This window comes from Eriocheir sinensis, chromosome 2 (genome assembly GCF_024679095.1).
Source record: "Eriocheir sinensis breed Jianghai 21 chromosome 2, ASM2467909v1, whole genome shotgun sequence".
NCBI classification, from domain to species: domain Eukaryota; kingdom Metazoa; phylum Arthropoda; class Malacostraca; order Decapoda; family Varunidae; genus Eriocheir; species Eriocheir sinensis.
Genome location: NC_066510.1, coordinates 17,684,470 through 17,705,056, shown reverse-complemented (window position 1 = coordinate 17,705,056; position 20,587 = coordinate 17,684,470). Strand labels below are relative to the sequence as shown.

Here is a 20,587-nt window from a genome sequence, read left to right as displayed (position 1 = left end):
GAATGGCGAGAGGGCGATCAAATCGTTCCACTCGACCCTCTGCGGAACCCAAGAGCTATGGTAGACCCCAAGAATATCCGCGCCTACCTCATGGACTACTACAACACCCGGGGAGCAGTGGCCTGGCAGGACAGAATTGTGGGCGAGTAAATACCGTGTGTGATAATATGTGTGGTAATATGTATGATAGTATGTGTAATAAAATGTATAAATGTGACTTGTTTTTGTTTTGCTCTCCTACAAATATTTTAGAATGAATGAATGTTTCCGTAATATTAATAAACAAACCAGTAACTGAAAGAAGAAATAAATTTAAATAACTAAAAAATAAAACAAATGTTAAATAATGGCAGAATAATGATATTAAGAAATAAAGTAATAAATAGTAAATAAATTATGAAATAAATGAAAATGTTAGTTTCATACCTATTTTATAAATTCATGATTCTTCTTGTTTTTCATATTTTCTTGTTTACTATTTATTATTATATTATTTTATTCCATATATATATATATATATATATATATATATATATATATATATATATATATATATATATATATATATATATATATATATATATATATATATATATATATATATATATATATATATATATATATATATATATATATATATTTATATATATGTATGGATATATAGATAGATAGATATAGATATAGATAGATAGACCCCCGTGTACACCTCCCACCGCGACCCGATTGCCGTGTCGTGATTAATTCGCCGAATGTTCGCCGAATATTCGGGGACATGTCCCCGAATAGTCTTGGCCATTCGGCGACATGTCGGAGACATGTCGCCAACAAAATTAAAATTTTAACGGTCAAAATTCGGCGACACTTCGCCGATCACCGCGAATTGGACGCCGAGTTGTCTGGGACATGTCGGCGACATTTCGGCGACAATTCGGCGTCCATTTTGCATTCGTGCACATTCGGCGAACGGCCGCGAATTTTTCATGCAACATGAAACTTTCGTGGCGGTCGTGACCAACTGTCAAAAGTCGCACGGTGGACGCAGACATGTCCCCGAACGGCCAAGAACAGGCAAGAAAGATGCCGAACTTGTCCACGACAAAGGATGACTTGCATATTCGCGCACATTCGTGAACCAAAATTCGGCAGTGTATTTGGGGCTTAAGGCAGACATGTGATTGTGGTCATGAGTATGTTTTCAGATAGACAAGGAAATAAATGAAACTGTATATGTAAAATAATCAAACAAGCTTTGTGTATTATACACAAGACTGGGAGACTGAATTAAATGAAGACAAGTAAGCAAGCAGTGAACGATCAACTACATTATGTACAGACAGCCCCCTTCTCACTGGACGCATCGTTTGAGGCTTTGCAATAATGGCTGCCTATGGCTCTCTAAGAATAGCAGAACACTTCATGCGTTTGATAACTACCGCTGACGTAGACCCTCTTACTCTCGTGCCCGCTACTGCCTTCAACCCACTGCAGGCAATCCCTCTTGGTCCCTATTATTAGGGTGTTCAAAGTAGAGTTTAAGAGGCGAGATGTTATAGAAACAATCAGTATAATGTTTAAAATTTATTTTGAAATTACAGACAATATTGTAATAAGATAAGTGATACATTGCCTATTTAAAAACACCTGACGTTAGCGTTTAAAAATACCCTGAGAACATTATTTTGGTAAATCATTGGCGACTGGGATGCAGTAGACGGCAGCGGGTGTCGGGATGGCATGCCTGCCGCATCGTCCACATCATATAGCGCTTGGATGTGAGTGCCCCGCAAGATGTTGACTCCTCCAGCTGGCTCGCTAATTTCTTTCATTCAGCCGTGATGATATACGTAGCCCTGTCCACGGCCGCGGCCACTGTATCTGCCATAGCGTCGGAATCCCCTGTGTGGATCAGGGTCGGCGATGGCCTCGGGGTCTGCGTCTGGGAAGGGGTAGGCAATGGCCTGGACCACCATCAACGCCGTCAGGGCCACGGCCACCACAAATAGGAATGTCAGCTGAGAGGAGATAGTGTTATGACTGGTGTGGCCCTTATTTGAAGAAAAAAAACATTTCGAAAACTTGAAGAGCGGCTAGTCGGCTATTGTTGGTGTATAATTCTCATCCATGAGGCATCCTTGCAACCCCCACAGAGCTCTGCCATGGTTGCACACAACATATAACTGCTAACTTTGCTCAAGTTATTATCTCTCTGATTTGTTAACTATTTGCAAGTTGTCAAATTTGTAATGCTTTTAAAATGTCCTTGCGTGTTTATTTGTACTCACAAACGAAATTATCTGTATTGATAATTTCTGTCCAAATCGACCCATTATCACTTCGCATCCACTGCTTTGCTCAAGAATGCTTTAGATGATTTTTTAGGGCAATCCTCTTAGTCTATGGACAAAAGACTGGAGTTGTGAAGCATAGTGATTCTTAATTAAGACCCGACAAGCACCTTATGACCTTAAATTTTGTTATCCCTGGTAATAATACACACACTGAATCTGGGTCAATTCTTAATCTACTGACTCGTATATAGGTTATATATTAAAATCTTTGTACTAATGTATCCAAATCTTTCCATTATATTTATTTTCAGGTTGATTAGAGGTTTCCGTCTCTCACATAAACTATTTCCAAGGGCCGAAAAGGAGATCAGTCTGGTTCTAATGAGCGTTGTTGTAGGTTCATGGTATAGAGGAAAGGTCAAACTACCACCACGTTATAAAACTACGCGTGGAAATTATCAAAACTCCTACGAAAGGCTTGTCAAATATGTGTGCTTGGGCGCCGAAATGTTTAGTAATACGGCACCTAGTACTTACGGCTCTCATGATGCAGGAAGTAGGAAGAGTCTGCCGCCTAGAGATGACGGATGGTGTCTAATCTGTCTGGGAAGTCCTCGCGTCTTTTGTAGTCAGGCATGTGTTGCAACGCCCTGTAGCGGATGTTTCCCGACCATAGGTACCATTTTTTTCCTTTGTGTCTGTTTTTGTTGCTATTTCTTTATGTGAAGGTTAAAGTAAGACAAACGTGAAGTGATCGGGGTATTGAAAAAAATAACCATCTCTTACTATGTTTACTAATGTTCATTTTGTTCAGAATCTAAAAATTCACTTCACTGATTGGTCCAAGTCGACACACATAAGTAACCCTCGTTGCGATGCTAATCAGTGGAGCCCTGATTGCCTTGCCTAATTAAGGAAAGTGAACGGCGCGCCCAAGAATCAAACTTATCAAGTGGAGGCAATGTGTGGCCGTGTTTGGATTATTTTCAAACACTCGGTAAACGTAAAAGAAACAGCAAAGAAACTATGGATGAGAGAACGAAGAGGAACTTAATAACCCTCTGTGCTACAAAACTGTTATGATTATGTTAAGTAAAAGTCTAGAAATCAGCCTTTCGTTCAGCAATATTCAAATGCCAAAAAGGGAAACAGCATATTTCAAGGTACAACTCTGTCGTTTCATGAACCCATTTTTTCCAGTGAACAGTGCCCTTGCAACAAGAATATTACCTAACGTTCATTCGCAATCTTGTGCACAGCAGTCGTTATTAAAAAAAATGGTAATAATAATGATAAAATAGGTAAAAAAAAAGTAAAGGATTACATATATTCATGTACTAAATCAATCAATCAATCAAAAGAGTATATAAGATGAAGATGCAAAATATATGGGAGAATATGTATACAGTAATTAGAGTAGGGCATAATACATTGTTTTCTATTCTTTTATTACTATTGATTTTATTGGTAATATTAGTAATACGTAATATTTTCATCGGTCATTATCAATAATAAATGGACATTTTGACAAGTGTAGGTAGGTGGTGAGGGAAACACGGGCCGAAAAGGAGTACTCTATTTCTGCCCTTTGGTCACCTTAATCATTTTAATAGGCGAGGGATAAAACACAATGTAGTTGTGATGTTTTACTGCTGTTTTGAAGATGAAATGAATCATTTACTGTAAAAATGATGCCATGCTGTGGACACGAGTGACTTAAACGCTTGGCTGCTAGTGGAGAGTGCGTGGCGGGGCCAGTGTAGCGACAGTGACTGGTGGAGTATCTGGAGTGATGGATGAGCCCTGGGCTCCCTCTCTGTCGTCGATTTGAAAACGTGTACAGGTTGTAACTCGAGATCCCCAAGGTGGTATAACCTTACCCACACCCCCAGCTGGCCCGATGTCTCGTGTAACTTATCCCCAGTGATAATGCCCGTGGCCAAAACCTCCATATCCGCCATATCCGCCAAAGCCACCAAAACCACCATAGTGTCCGAAGCCATGTCGGTGACCATAGCCACCGTATCCAAACCGACGGCCGCCGTAACCGAAGCGTCTCCAATGTGGATCGGGATCGGCGACGGCCTCGGCGTCCGCGTCTGGGAATGGTTCGGGCATGGCCTTTACCACCACCAGCACTGCCAGGGCCACAGCCACTACAAGCAGGAGGGTCAACTGAGGGAAGAGACGAAATGGTTGTTTAGACAGTCATGGCCTTTACCACCACCAGCACCGCCAAGGCCACAGCCACGACAAGCAGGACGGTCAACTGAGGGAAGAGACGTAATGGGTGTTTAGACAATCATGACATGTACCACCACCACCACCGCCAGGGCCACAGCCACTACAAGCAGGAGGGTCAACTGAGGGAAGAGACGAAATGGGTGTTTAGACAGTCATGACCTGTACCACCACCAGCACCGCCAGGGCCACAGCCACTACAATCAGGAAGGTCAACTGAGGAGAGAGGAGTCATGAATGCGAAGATAAAAACTTTTTAGTGGGAGAGCGTAGGAAAATCAGTGTGAGGCGGCGTGAACACGTGAGAGCAAGAGAGAGGTACTCACTGTTCTCATGGTGCTGAGTGAGAGAAGCTTCAGATGTCGCGAGTCGAGTAGCAGCGTCTGGTGTGCTTGCAAGCTTTCTCCACCTTTTATAGCCGAGCCCGGGACTGGAAGGCCTAGCAACGGACATCCCCAAAGCTCAACGATCGTACAGCAATTTTCAAGCAAGTTTTTGTGGGGGTTTCCTTCACTTGTTGAAGCCAGGCCAACCTGTTGTAAGACAGTGAATCCTGGATACAAATTTGGCACGTCTTAGCAAATGTTCGCTCTACCCTCATCCCTACACAGAAACATGCGTGTGAAAGGTTACCACCATTTAGGTGATATTGGCTTCCTCTTGCATTAAGAGAGAATGGCAACTCTATGCGGACCCTCGCATGTAAGGGGTCACTGTTCTCCGGCGCGGAAGGAAGGGAAGGGAGACGCAGGTATTACACTTATAAACGTGTTGACAGGCTAGAGGCAGTATAGAGTGCGGGACAGTTCGTAATGTGTAGAACAAAAGTTCTGCTGGACAGGCACTAAAACAAATTTTATTTGTAAGGTACATATTATATTTATTAGTATTAGTATTTATTAGTATGAAAATAAAAGGTAAAAGATAGAAAGGGAAGTAACATTGTGACGGAATTTAAAAGGTAGATGACATTCATTAAGACTAAAGGATCTAAAAAGGCGAAAAGCTTTTGATTCTACTTAGTCCAAAAGAACTATGTGGGTTGAGCCTCCTCCCCCCTCCTTATATATAGGAAGCAGAATCCTTTTTGGGGCTGACAAAGACATTGTATATATCTAGCATCTGGGAGGGAAAAATGGCGAGACGATAAAAAATGCCTATGCTCGAGAAACTATATATATATATATATATATATATATATATATATATATATATATATATATATATATATATATATATATATATATATATATATATATATATATATATATATATATATATATATATATATATATATATATATATATATATATATATATATATATATATATATATATATATATATATATATATATATATATATATATATATATATATATATATATATATATATATATATATATATATATATATATATATATATATATATATATATATATATATATATATATATATTTATTAATTAATTAATTTATTTATTTATATGTTAGAGGGAAAATTGGGAGCATGCGTTAGGCTGGGTGTTGCGTTGGCGCTCATCTCCGTCTCTTTGTCCCAGGAGCCTGAGCGACAATGACCAAATATTTGTTAGTCGATTTAAGATGTATTTCCTGTATTCTGTAAGTCAAATCTACCTGCGTTATCTGCTGAGCTTGCTGGGGCCTCATTTTGCATTGTCCTTGACGGGTCGTCTGATTTCTTGTTTGTTGCCATTTCTTTATACCAATAATTTGGAGGTTAAGTTACAAGAAACAAGCATAATCTAGTGAGTGCATTTTATTTTGAACCAGTTAAGATTAAATTAAATTTAGTGTATATGTATGTTAGTCATTGAAGAGGGCAAGTTTTCTTCTAATATTGGGAAGATGTCAAAGATCGGCGAAGTCAGAGGTGGCGAGGATGTTAGCAGCGTATCAGGGGCAGTGATGGTAGTCTGCCTCTCGCTGCACTTCACTGGCACGAGGGGAAAACAGCCGAGTTGTGGCGTGAGTAGCACCGCGGTCTTCTTAGCTCACATGCTTCCCTCGCCAGTATATTCCGCGTTAATCAACGCCAGTAGCCCCCATATCCATACCCTCCTCCATATCCAAAGCCACGGCCAAACCCAAAGCCACCAAAGCGTCCGTATCCACCCCAAGGGGCAGGGTCGGCGAGGGCCTCGGGGTCAGCGTCGGGGAAGGGGCCAGGCATGGCCTCCACCACCACCAGCGCAGTCAGGGCCAAGGCCACCACCAGCAGGAGGTTCAGCTGAAGGGAGAATTATCATGAGATCATTGTACAGAACTTGTCTGCAAATATGTGAGCATACCTAGGTAAGACACCGGTAGACTCAACGAAGGCATAGGAAAGACACCCACTGCTTTCATGGTATTGGGCAAGGGAACGTTCAGCTGTCTCGATGGAGGAGCTGTTTCTGGTGTGTCAGAGGCTCTGACCACCTTTTATACCCGAGCCATGCGCTACTCAGCCCTGAAACGGAAATTCCAAAACCTCATGAGCGCAGTACAATATTTGTGACGGGGAAAGCATTGTTGTGGGTATTCCCGTAACCTTAGCTAGTGTAGGAGACGGCTGTTATGGTTAGGATATATCTGTATGCATAGAGCATAGACTGTAGAGTGTGTGCATCAGCGTCATTTTGCGCGTGGATGTGTACTTGGATGTCCTCACGCTAAAGTAAGGGAAGGCTCTCCATAAAGAGAGTTTCGTTTTTGCCACTCCAACATGGATGGAGCATGGAGGAAAAGAATAACTTCGTATCATGGCCATGGACAGTAAAAGCGGCCTTTTGTTTATTTCCGCTGTTTAAGAGATCTTCACCCCTGGATAGCAGTACGCTGGTAGTTTGCAGTCGTCCTGCAGCTTCGAGGCAACACATAATGCAACTATTGTTCTAAGTGCACTCACCATATTATAAATAGCTGTACGGTGAAAAATTGTATGTACGTCTGTCTGCTTGTGTCTGTCTGCCTGTCAGTCTTTCGCCTGTATCTCTTTTTGTCTTTTTGTCTGTCTATGTTTCTGTCTGACTACTTCCTGCTTTTCCTTTTTTTCTGTCTGTCTGTCTGTCTGTCTGTCTGTATGTATGTATGTATGTATGCATGTAGGTGTATGTATTTGTTTATGAATGAAAGAGAGAGAGAGAGAGAGAGAGAGAGAGAGAGAGAGAGAGAGAGAGAGAGAGAGAGAGAGAGAGAGAGAGAGAGAGAGAGAGAGAGAGAGAGAGAGAGAGAGAGAGAGAGAGAGAGAGAGAGAGAGAGAGAGAGAGAGAGAGAGAGAGAGAGAGAGAGAGAGAGAGAGAGAGAGATCATGTCTATTCAAAACAGGATTATATAGTCCTTCATATTTCTGCGTTTGCTCCTCTGCGGTTCATTGTCTCTTGATAACACACACATGGCTGCTAGATAAGGAGTTATGAAGAGCTTCGATTAGGGTTGTAGATACGGACATACCTTTCTCATCTCTCTCACAGACATTATTTGTTAAGTAGCCTAAAAAGAAACGACATTGTTATCAGAGGTGTGTGTTGTGCTTCTACACTTACTATCCTCTGTTGCCTCTTCTTTCGATGTACTGGTTAGGTGAAGTTTTCTGTTGAGTATTCCTTAGATTTCTGAAAGGAAAGGAAACTATGTTTTTGGCACAGATTGCTTGGAGTACTATATTCTTCTTTCGATACATTGGTTAAGTGAAGTCCTCTGTTGAGTATTTCTTAGATTTCTGAATGGAAAGGAAATAAAATGTGGGCACTGGTTGCTTGGAGAACTTCATTGTTTGGGTGAAAAACAAAATACAAGGAGAAGCTCAGTTTACAAGGATGTTTATCATGAAAAGGGATCGTGCTGCAAGGGCCACGCCCACCACCTGCAGCGGTTCGGTTGAGGGATGACGAAGCTTGAGTATGTTGACGTGCACTCAACTTGGGGAAGGTGAGGGCATACTTTCGTAAGATGCTGGTGTCCCAACACAAGCAAGGGGAGGACACTCCCTGCACTCATGATGCCAAAGGAAGGAAGTTTCGGCTGTCCCGATGGAGGAACTGCGTCTGATGTGATAGGAGCTTGCACCCACCTGCTATAGTTCTCCTCATACGTAGAAAGACCTCGAGAGGACATCATCCAAGCAACACAATAGCGTTTCAACAAAAATATTTTGTTGACTTATTTTTTGCGAGTGTTTCTTACATGTTAGATATCTAAATAGGGGTGGGAAGTGCGTAAGGGAGGGAAGCATACTCGTAAATGACTAACGGATAGTTCGTTGTTAGTACAACTATCAAGCATACTGCCTTCATGATGAACTTGTTGTATGATTACACACGCATAATGAAAAGTTATGTTGTTGATTAGGATTACACTGATCACATGGGACATAATGTACTCGTCGCTGTGCTGGTGAATATTGTGTAAGAGTTGTAGGAAGAAGTGTAGTACAAGAGAACAAACTATTATCCCAAAATGTGATTTTTTTTTGCGATTGATTACTTTCAGAAGCAAGTGAACAATGAGGGTAAAGCAACAGCATTGTGAGAGTGGATGACAAAGACTCGTCAGCTCCCTCCAGAGAAGGGCTGCGATGTTCCCTTTTCCCCTCCCTTTTTTTGTCAGAGGTCCCTTTGGTGTCACTCTTTCCAGTAAGCTGATGGGAACAAATATTGCATGAAGATATTGTTTACAGCACTTTATTTTGATATTCAAGACAATTTTTTCTCAATTTCTGCAACATTCGCGGTCTTTCTCTCTAATCTTCATTCTGTGGAACATCATCTCTCCTCCTCTAAACCTCACCTTCTCTTCCTTACCGAAACACAGGTTTCTGAGGCTACTGACAGCAATCTCTACTCTGTTCCCTCCTACTATCTCTATCCTAAATTTCAATCCAAAGCTGGTTGTTGCGCCTACGTGCGCAACGACATCACTTGCTCTCGTGCCCACGACCTTGACTCTTCTGAATTTTCCACCATCTGGCTAAGACTTCATTGTCATTCTATTACTAAATACATCTGTGCTGTTTATCTCTCACCTAACTCTACCAACTATGTAAAATTCTTTGACTATTTGAATTCTAAAGTGGAGCACATCTTGACCCACTCTCCCTTCGCTGAAATCTCCATCCTAGGAGATTTCAATGTTCACCACCAGCTTTGGCTTTCATCCTCTTTCACTGACCATCCTGGTGAACAAGCCTACAACTTTGCTATCCTCAACGACCTAGAGCAGTTGGTCCAGCATCCTACACGTATTCCCGACCGTCTTGGAGATCGGCCCAACATTCTAGACCTCTTCCTTACCTCAAACCCTTCTGCTTATTCTGTCAAACTGTTCTCTCCGTTGGGCTCCTCCGATCACAATCTTATTTCTGCATCCTGTCCTATCGCTCTTGTACACCCTCTGGACCCACCGAAGAGGCGATGCTTCTGGCATTTTGCTTCAGCTCGGTGGGACGACCTGAGGATGTACTTTTCCGATTTCCCGTGGAATGATTATTGCTTCCAGGATAGAGACCCCTCTGTGTGTGCTCAGCGCATCACAGAGGTGATTGTCTCTGGAATGGAGGCATACATTCCTCGTTCTTTCTCTACTCCTCACGGTAAAAAGCCTTGGTTTAATCACGCTTGTTCTCGTGCTGTCAATGATAGAGAGGTAGCTCACAAAAGGTACCAGAGCCTTCAAACTAATGCTAATTATGAACTTTACATTTCTGCCCGAAATCGTGCCAAATCTATTCTCCGACTAACCAAAAATTCTTTCATTAATAGAAAATGTCAAAACCTTGCTTTCTCTAACTCTTCCCGTGACTTCTGGCATCTAGCCAAAAACATCTCCTCCAACTTCACTTCTTCATCTTTCCCTCCACTCCTCAGTCCTGATGGCAACACTGCCGTCTCATCTATATCTAAGGCTGAACTCTTCTCTCAAACTTTTTCTAAAAACTCCACTCTGGACGATTCTGGGCATATTCCTCCTACTCATCCCCCCTCTGACTCCTTTATGTCTGTTATAAAGATTCTTCCAAATGATGTTTTCTATGCCCTCTCTGGCCTCAATCCTCAGAAGGCTTATGGACCTGATGGAGTGCCTCCTATTGTCCTTAAAAACTGTGCCTCCGTGCTGTCACCCTGCCTGGTCAAACTCTTTCGCCTCTGCCTGTCAACATCTACCTTTCCTTCTTGCTGGAAGTATGCCTTCATACAGCCTGTACCTAAGAAGGGTGACCGCTCCAATCCCTCAAACTACCGTCCTATAGCTTTACTATCTTGTCTATCTAAAGCTTTTGAATCAATCCTTAACCGGAAGATTCAAAAGCACCTTTCCACTTCTGACCTTCTATCTGATCGCCAGTATGGGTTCCGCAAGGGGCGTTCTACTGGTGATCTAGCCTTCTTAACTGACTCTTGGTCATCCTCTCTTAGCCGTTTCGGTGAAACTTTTGCTATTGCGCTGGACATATCAAAAGTTTTTGATAGGATCTGGCACAAATCTTTGCTCTCTAAACTACCCTCTTACGGTTTCTATCCTTCTCTCTGTACCTTTATCTCCAGTTTCCTTTCTGACCGTTCTATTTCTGCCGTGGTAGACGGTCACTGTTCTTCCCCTAAATCTATTAACAGTGGTGTCCCACAGGGTTCTGTCCTATCTCCCACTCTTTTTCTGTTGTTCATTGATGATCTTCTTTCCAAAACGAACTGTCCTATCCATTCCTACGCCGATGATTCCACTCTGCATTACTCAACTTCTTTTAATAGAAGACCCATCCTTCAGGAACTTAACGACTCAAGGCTGGAGGCTGCAGAACGCTTAGCCTCAGACCTTACTATTATTTCCGATTGGGGCAAGAAGAACCTGGTGTCCTTCAACGCCTCAAAAACACAGTTTCTCCACCTATCCACTCGACACAATCTTTCAAACAACTATCCCCTATTCTTTGACAACACCCAGCTATCACCTTCCTCAACACTAAACATCCTCGGTCTATCCTTAACTCAAAATCTCAACTGGAAACTTCATATCTCATCTCTTACTAAATCAGCTTCCTCGAGGCTGGGCGTTCTGTACCGTCTCCGCCAGTTCTTCTCCCCTGCACAGTTGCTGTCCTTATACAGGGGCCTTGTCCGCCCTCGTATGGAGTATGCATCTCATGTGTGGGGTGGCTCCACTCACACAGCTCTTCTGGACAGAGTGGAGGCTAAGGCTCTTCGTCTCATCAGCTCTCCTCCTCATACTGATAGTCTTCTACCTCTTAAATTCCGCCGCAATGTTGCCTCTCTTTCTATCTTCTATCGATATTTCCACGCTGACTGCTCTTCTGAACTTGCTAACTGCATGCCTCCCCCCCTCCCGCGGCCCCGCTGCACTCGACTTTCTACTCATGCTCATCCCTATACTGTCCAAACCCCTTATGCAAGAGTTAACCAGCATCTTCACTCTTTCATCCCTCACGCTGGTAAACTCTGGAACAATCTTCCTTCATCTGTATTTCCTCCTGCCTACGACTTGGACTCTTTCAAGAGGAGGGTATCAGGACACCTCTCCTCCCGTATTTGATCTTCATTTCGGCCACCTCTTTTGTTTCTTTTTTAGGAGCAGCGAGTAGCGGGCTTTTTTTATTATTGTTTTATTTTTTTGTGTGCCCTTGAGCTGCCTCTGTTGTAAAAAAAAAAAAAAAAAAAAGTTGATGGGGTTGTTGGCGGAAGTCTTTTTGCTGTACGTAGGTCACGTCGATGATGAGACACACGAGTGGCTAGCAAAGTGCTGAATTCTTCTTTTCTGTCCCATCGCAAGTTGATCAGCCATAATAGTATCCACGGCCAAATCCACCATAGCCTCGGCCAAATCCACCAAAGCCTCGGCCAAATCCACCAAATCCGCGACCGAATCCACGTCGCCAGTGTGGATCAGGGTCTGCGTAAGCCTCGGGGTCTGCTTCGGGGAGAGGATCGGGCATGGCCTGTACCATCGCTACCGCCACTAGGGCCACAGCCACCACCAGCAGGAGGGTCAGCTGCGGAAAGAGACGAAATGGGTGTTTAGACAGTCACTTAACTGTTGGCGGCGAGGGCAAGCTTTGCTAAGGCACCAGTATCTTAGGAGAAGCAAGGGAATGATACTCACGGCTTTCATGTTGCTCACTGAGGGAAGGTTCGACTGCCTCGACGGAAGAGTTGCGTCTGGTGTGTTTGAAGGGTGTGTCCATCTTTTATAGTCCGGTCCATGTGTAGAAAGACCTTCAAGGGACATTCCCTCAGCACCATGAGGCGCACTTGAACTGGATTTTTTTTTGCAATATTTTTTGTGTGGGTATTCCTTTGTTGCTACGTGCGTAAAGAGTGTAGGAGTAGAGCACGACAGTGAATCATATAAGTGAAAAAAAATCACTCCTACTCAGTTGATGATATTTTAATGTCTCATGTATTTGTGGTGAGCTTATTGTAAATGTGAATACTTTAGGAACGGTTACGTTGCTGAAGACGATGAAGCTCATCTGGAGATATGACTCGGAAATCTAAGTTAGAATTCTTGAAGACATACAAATATGGAACAATGACTACTGAACTTCATACGCATACCGGAAAAAAGTCAATGTGAAAATAAGACGAAAGGGCGATGCCACATTAGCAAACTGTTTACTCCGTGCTTAGAGGAGTTATTGGCAAAACTTTACTGGGGGGATAAAGGAATTCAAATAGGAAATTAATTTTCAAGTAAATTTTGATTTATAGAATTGTGCCTAATTAAGGAAAGTGAACGGCGCGCCCAAGAATCAAACTTATCAAGTGGAGGCAATGTGTGGCCGTGTTGGGATTATTTTCAAACACTCGGTAAACGTAAGGGATCCAGTAAAGAAGCTATGGATGAGAGAACGAAGAGGAACTTAATAACCCTCTATCTGCTACAAAACTGTTATGATTACGTAAGTAAAAGTCTAGATATCAGCCTTTCGTTCAGCAATATTCAAATGCCAAACAGGGAAACAGCATATTTCAACCCCAAAGGTACAACTCTGTCGTTTCATGAACCCATTTTTTTTCCAGAGAACAGTGCCCTTGCAACAAGAATATTACCTAACGTTTATTCAAGATATTGTGCATAGCGGTCGTTATTAAAAAAAAAATGGTAATAATAATGATAAAAAAAGTAAAAAAGTAAATGCATACATATATTCATGTACTAAATCAATCAATCAATCAAAAGAGTATATAAGATGAAGATGGAAAATATATGGGAGAATATGTATTTGGTAATTATAGGTGGACGTAGAACACCATTTTGTATTTTTTTATTACTTTTAATTTTATTGGTAATATTAGTAACAGTATTTCCACCAGTCATTATCAACAATAAATGGACATTTTGACAAGTGTAGGTAGGTGGTGAGGGAAACACGGGCAGAAAAGGAGTACTCTATTTCTGCCCTTTGGTCACCTTAATCATTTTAATAGGCGAGGGATAAAGCACAATGTAGTTGTGATGTTTTAATGCTGTTTTGAAGATGAAATGAATCAATTACTGTAAAAATGATGCCATGCTGTGGACAAGAGTGACTTAAACGCATGGCTGCTAGTGGGGAGTGCGTGGCGGGGGCAGTGTAGCGACAGTGATGGATGAACCCTGGGCTCCTTCTCTGACGTCGATCTGAAAACGTGTACAGGTTGTAACACGAGAGCCCCAAGGTGGTATAACCTGACCTATTCCCCCAGCTGGCCCGCTGTCTCGTGTAAATTATCCCCAGTGATAATGCCCGTGTTCAAAACCTCCATATCCGCCATATCCGCCAAAGCCACCAAAACCACCATAGTGTGCGAAGCCATGTCGGCGACCATAGCCGCCGTATCTAAACCGACGGCCGCCGTAACCGAAGCGTCTCCAATGTGGATCAGAATCGGCGACTGCCTCGGCGTCCGCGTCTGGGAATTGTTCGGGCATGGCCTTTGTCACCACCAGCACCGCCAGGGCCACAGCCACTACAAGCAGGAGGGTCAACTGAGGGAAGAGACGAAATGGGTGTTTAGACAGTCATGGCCTTTACCACCACCAGCACCGCCAGGGCCACAGCCATTACAAGCAGGAAGGTCAACTGAGGAGAGAGGAGTCATGAATGCGAGGATAAGAACTTTTTAGTGGAAGAGCGTAGGAAAATCAGTGTGAGGCGGCGTGAACACGTGAGAGCAAGAGAGAGGTACTCACTGTTCTCATGGTGCTGAGTGAGAGAAGCTTCAGATGTCGCGAGTCGAGGAGCAGCGTCTGGTGTGCTTGCAAGCTTCCTAAGTCTATATACACCAAGGCAAGTCATACGCAGGTTTGTGGGAGGAGACACGGGAGATGCGTGGTTTATGTGTGACACTGCTTTGAGCCAAACTAGAGAATGTAGAAACAGGGAGAGAAAATGAAGAAAGAAGGACTAATTTAAATCAATCATTTCATCATGCCCTCCCTCACACCCTACACCGCCGTTTGTAGGCATTGGATTTACAGTTACGCAATAGCACAGTCAGTGGTTTGCTTAAACGCGCTGTGAAAGGAGGCGAGAATGCACATCCAGAGTGCACACACGGCCTCAAATTTAGTCAATCCTGAACTGGCGGGTATTTTTTTTTTTTAGCTTCAAGTGACGTCATCCCGCTGGTCCGCCCCAAAACCGCCTCCTGGGCGTACCGGTCGCATTTTTGAAGCAGAGTGACTTGACTTGGTATATATAGACTTAGGCAAGCTTCCTCCACCTTTTATAGCCGAGCCCAGGACTGGAAAGCCTAGCAACGGACATCCCCAAGCTCAAGGACCGTACAGCAATTTTCAAGCAAGTTTTTGTGGGGGTTTCCTTCACGCGTTGAAGCCAGGCCAACCTGTTGTAAGACAGAGAATGCTGGATACAAATTTGGCACGTCTTACTAAATGTTCACTCTAGTATCATCCCTACACAGAAACATACCCGTGAAAGGTTACAACCATCTGGGATGGAAAGATGGTGGAGACGAAAAAAAATGCCTATGCTTGAGAAAGTATATATGTATATATATATATATATATATATATATATATATATATATATATATATATATATATATATATATATATATATATATATATATATATATATATATATATATATATATATATATATATATATATATATATATATATATATATATATATATATATATAGATATATATATATATATATATATATATATATATATATATATATATATATATATAGTACAACAAAGGAGGCAGCTCAAGGGCACAAACAAAAAAGAAAACAATGTAAAAAGAAAAGCCCGCTACTCGCTGCTCCTAAAAAAGAAACAAAAGAGGTGGCCGAAAGCAAGATCAAATACGGGAGGAGAGATGTCCTGATACCCTCCTCTTGAAAGAGTTCAAGTCGTAGGCAGGAGGAAATACAGATGAAGGAAGATTGTTCCAGAGTTTACCAGCGTGAGGGATGAAAGAGTGAAGATGCTGGTTAACTCTTGCATAAGGGATTTGGACAGTATAGGGAGGGGCCGCGGGAGGGGGGAGGCATGCAGTTAGCAAGTTCAGAAGAGCAGTCAGCGTGGAAATATCGATAGAAGATAGAAAGAGAGGCAACATTGCGGCGGAATTTAAGAGGTCGAAGACTATCAGTATGAGGAGGAGAGCTGATGAGACGAAGAGCCTTAGCCTCCACTCTGTCCAGAAGAGCTGTATGAGTGGAGCCCCCCCAAACATGAGATGCATACTCCATACGAGGGCGGACAAGGCCCCTGTATATGGACAGCAACCGTGCAGGGGAGAAGAACTGGCGGAGACGGTACAGAACGCCCAGCCTCGAGGAAGCTGATTTAGTAAGAGATGAGATATGAAGTTTCCAGTTGAGATTTTGAGTTAAGGATAGACCGAGGATGTTTAGTGTTGAGGAAGGTGATAGCTGGGAGTTGTCAAAGAATAGGGGATAGTTGTTTGGAAGATTGTGTCGAGTGGATAGGTGGAGAAACTGTGTTTTTGAGGCGTTGAAGGACACCAGGCTCCTCTTGCCCCAATCGGAAATAATAGTAAGGTCTGAGGCTAAGCGTTCTGCAGCCTCCAGCCTTGAGTCGTTAAGTTCCTGTAGGGTGGGTCTTCTATTAAAAGAAGTTGAGTAATGCAGAGTGGAATCATCGGCGTAGGAATGGATAGGACAGTTCGTTTTAGAAAGATCATCATTGAACAACAGAAAAAGAATGGGAGTTAGGAGAGAACCCTGTGATATATATATATATATATATATATATATATATATATATATATATATATATATATATATATATATATATATATATATATATATATATATATATATATATATATATATATATATATGTTGAGGGAAAATGGGGAGCATGCGTTAGCCTGGGCATTGCGTTGGCGCTCCTTTCCGTCTCTTTGTCCCTAGAGCCTGAGCGACAATAACCAAATATTTGTAAGTCGTTTTAAGATGTATTTCCTGAATTCTTGAAGTCAAATCTACCTGCGCTATCTGCTGAGCTTGCTTGGACCTCATTTTGCATTGTCCTTGATGTGGTCGTCTGATTTCTTGTTTGTTGCCATTTCTTTATACCAATAATTTGGAGGTTAAGTTACAAAAAACAAGCATAATCTAGTGAGTGCATTTTATTTTGAACCAGTTACGATAAAATGATATCTAGTGTATATGTATGTTAGTTACTGAAGAGGACAAGTTTTCTTCTAATATTGGGAAGATGTCAAAGATCGACGAAGTCAGAGGTGGCGAGGATGTTAGCAGCGTACCAGAGGCAGTGATGATAGTCTGCCTCTCGCTGCACTTGACTGGCACGAAGGGAAAACAGCCGAGTTGTGGCGTGAGTAACACCGCAGTCTTCTTAGCTCACCTGCTTCCCTCGCCAGTATATTCTGTGTTAATCAACGCCAGTAACCTCCAAATCCATAGCCTCGTCCAAAGCCACGGCCAAACCCAAAGCCACCAAAGCGTCTATATCCACCCCAAGGGCCAGGGTCGGCGAGGGCCTCGGGATCAGCGTCGGGGAAGGGGCCGGGCATGGCCTCCACCACCACCAGCGCAGTCAGGGCCAAGGCCACCACCAGCAGGAGGTTCAGCTGGGGGGAGAATTGTCATGAGATCATTGTACAGAACTTGTCTGCAAATATGTGAGCATACCTAGGTAAGACACTGGTAGACTCCATAGAGGCAACAAAGGCTACCAGCACCGCCAGGGCCACAGCCACTACAAGCTGGACGGTCAACTGAGGAGAGAGGTGTCATGAATGCGAGGGTAAGAACTTTTTAGTGGGAGAGTGTAGGAAAATCAGTGTGAGGCGGCGTGGACACGTGAGAGCAAGAGAGAGGTACTCACTGTTCTCATGGTGTTGAGTGACAGAAGCTTAAGATGTCGCGAATCGAGGAGCAGCGTCTGGTGTGCTTGCAAGCTTCCTCCACCTTTTATAGGCGAGCCCGGGACTGGAAGGCCTAGCAATGGACCTCCCCAATGCTCAACGACCGTACAGCAATTTTCAAGCAAGTTTTTGTGGGGGTTTCCTTCACGCATTGAAGCCAGAACAACCGGTTGTAAAGCTGCCCACACACGCAGAGGACTGGCGTCACGATTCTCTGAGGATTGGCGTCAAGAGGCCAATCCCCACAAAATCCTCACCGTGCGTGGGCTCTTGATTCCAATCGCCAACAACGTACATTTACCTGTCATATACTACACAGTCGTGGGCAGGAGGTGATGTTATCATAAACTAAGCTTGAAAGAAAACCCCTACCTTGGTTATGCTCTCAGGAGAGAGAGAGAGAGAGAGATTTACATAGATTTACAAAGAAAATCAGACCACACAGAACCCATGGTCCAGACTAGGTGGTCTGTCCCTAAACCTAAGTGATTTTACATCAATCATATGGTTCCAAAACGCTGCATTTCAACTCCAGTTAATATTAAGTTGAAGGAAGTGACGGTCGGGCTTGTTTTTAAAGGAGTCAATCGTGTTACACTGGACCACTGAAGGTGGGAGCTTATTCCATTCTCGCACTACAACGTTGGTGAAGAAAAATTTGGTGCAGTCTGAATTTACTTGTCTACATTTGAGTTTTACGCCATTGATCCTCGTACGCAAAGTGTCATCGATCATAAACAATGTTGATCTGTCTACATTCGTGAAACCATTAAGTATTTTAAAACATTCGATCAGTTTTCCTCGGAGGCGACGTTTCTCAAGAGAGAACATGTTAAGGGTGGAAAGCCTTTCTTCGTCAGATTTGTTGCGCAAGGAAGGGATCATTTTTGTTGTCCGACGCTGAACACCTTCTAATATAGCAATGTCCTTTGCATGGTGGAGAGACCAAAACTGTACCGCATATTCCAAGTGGGGTCTGACTAAACTGTTGTAGAGTGAAAGTATTACATCTTTATTCTTGAATGAAACGTTTCTTTTAATGAAGCCCAACATTCTGTTCGCTTTACTTGCTGCATCGATGCATTGCTGTGAGAATTTGAGGTTTGACGCGATTTTGACCCCCAAGTCCTTAACGCACTGAACGCTGTTGAGTTTTACGCCGCACATTTCGTAATCGAACTTCTTATTCCTTGTTCCAACTTGAAGGACCTGGCACTTGTCTACGTTAAAGGGCATCTCCCATCTATCCGACCATGCTGAAATTTTGTGCAAATCCTCTTGAAGGCTTTGCCTTTCTTCGTCAGTGTGAACCGAGTTACCAATCTTTGTGTCGTCTTCAAATTTACTAATGCGATTATTGAGTCCAACATCCACATCGTTGATGTAAATAATGAAGAGCACTGGGCCAAGAACCGAGCCCTGAGGGACGCCACTAGTGACCGGTGCCCACTCTGAGTTAAATCCGTCAATCACCACTCTTTGTTGTCTGTTGCTCAACCAATTCGCGATCCATTGGTGTACTTGACCGTCAATACCTATTTGCTGTAATCTGTAAAGTAATTTATGATGTGGGACTTTATCAAACGCGTTCTGGAAATCAAGGTAGACTACGTCCAGTGATTTGGTTACGTCATAAACTGAGAAGAGGTCATTATATAAGGTCAATAGGTTTGATGGGCAGTATCTTTTGTTACGGAAGTTATGTTGTGAATCCCCAATTAATGAGTGGCTTTCAAGGTAACTCACAATTTTGTCTCTTATTATGCTTTCAAGTAGCTTACCTACAACTGGAGTTAGACTAATGGGCCTGTAAATACCTGTTACTTTTTTGTCTCCTTTCTAAAAAATCGGTGTCACGTTAGAGAGAGAGAAATTTTTGTCCTGATGCCAATCCTTAACGCCAATCGTCAGCGTGTGTGTGGTTTCGTCTATAATACCATAAGGCGGGTCCACAAATGATTGTCCCCACAAAATCGTGACACCAGTCCTCTGCGTGTGTGGGCAGCTTAAGACAGTGAATCCTGGATATGAATTTGGTATGTCCTAGCAAATGTTCGCTCTACCCTCATCCCTACACAGAAACATGCGTGTGAAAGGTTACCACCATTTAGGTGATATTGGCTTCCTTTTGCATTAGGAAAGAATGGCAACTCTATGCGGACCCTCGCATGTAGGGCGTCATTGTTCTCCGGCGCGGCAGGAAGGGAAGGGAGACGGAGGCATTACATTTATAAACTTGTTGAAGCAGCCGAACAGTTCGTAATTTGTTGAACAAAAGTTCTGCTGGACAGACACTAAAATTTTGTTTGTAAGGTACACATTATATTTATTATTATTATTATTAATTAGTATGAAAATAAAAGGTAAAAGATAGAAAGGAAAGTAGCATTGTGACGGAATTTAAAAGATAGATGACAGTCATTAAGATTAGAGGATCTCAAAAGGCGAAAAGATTCTGATTGTACTTAGTCCAAAAGAACTATGTAGGTTGAACCTCCTCCCCCCTCCTTATATATAGGATGCAGAATCCTTTCTGGGGCTGACAAGGACATTGTATATATCTAACATCTGGGAGGGAAAAATGCATGGTGGAGACGATAAAAAATGCCTATGCCCGTGAAAGTATATATATATATATATATATATATATATATATATATATATATATAT

At 42.6% G+C, this 20,587-nt stretch overlaps 3 long non-coding RNA genes across 4 annotated transcripts; all 3 read right to left on the bottom strand.

The window, feature by feature from the left end:
• Positions 1-1,563: 1,563 nt before the first annotated feature.
• Positions 1,564-14,795, bottom strand: LOC127000419 (uncharacterized). Of its 2 annotated transcripts, none has more exons than XR_007754031.1 (3): positions 14,714-14,795; positions 2,826-4,463; positions 1,564-2,012 (listed from the first exon to the last, which is right to left on the bottom strand). It is a non-coding gene; the product is annotated as an uncharacterized LOC127000419 (long non-coding RNA). The 2 variants fall into 2 exon arrangements; XR_007754030.1 differs by lacking the exon at positions 14,714-14,795 and adding an exon at positions 4,856-4,969.
• LOC127000425 (uncharacterized) lies at positions 6,291-6,948 on the bottom strand. The gene is made up of 2 exons (XR_007754032.1): positions 6,887-6,948; positions 6,291-6,776 (listed from the first exon to the last, which is right to left on the bottom strand). It is a non-coding gene; the product is annotated as an uncharacterized LOC127000425 (long non-coding RNA).
• Positions 14,796-17,140: 2,345 nt separating the features above from the next.
• On the bottom strand, positions 17,141-18,007 carry LOC127000414 (uncharacterized). The gene is made up of 2 exons (XR_007754028.1): positions 17,878-18,007; positions 17,141-17,620 (listed from the first exon to the last, which is right to left on the bottom strand). It is a non-coding gene; the product is annotated as an uncharacterized LOC127000414 (long non-coding RNA).
• Positions 18,008-20,587: the final 2,580 nt, after the last annotated feature.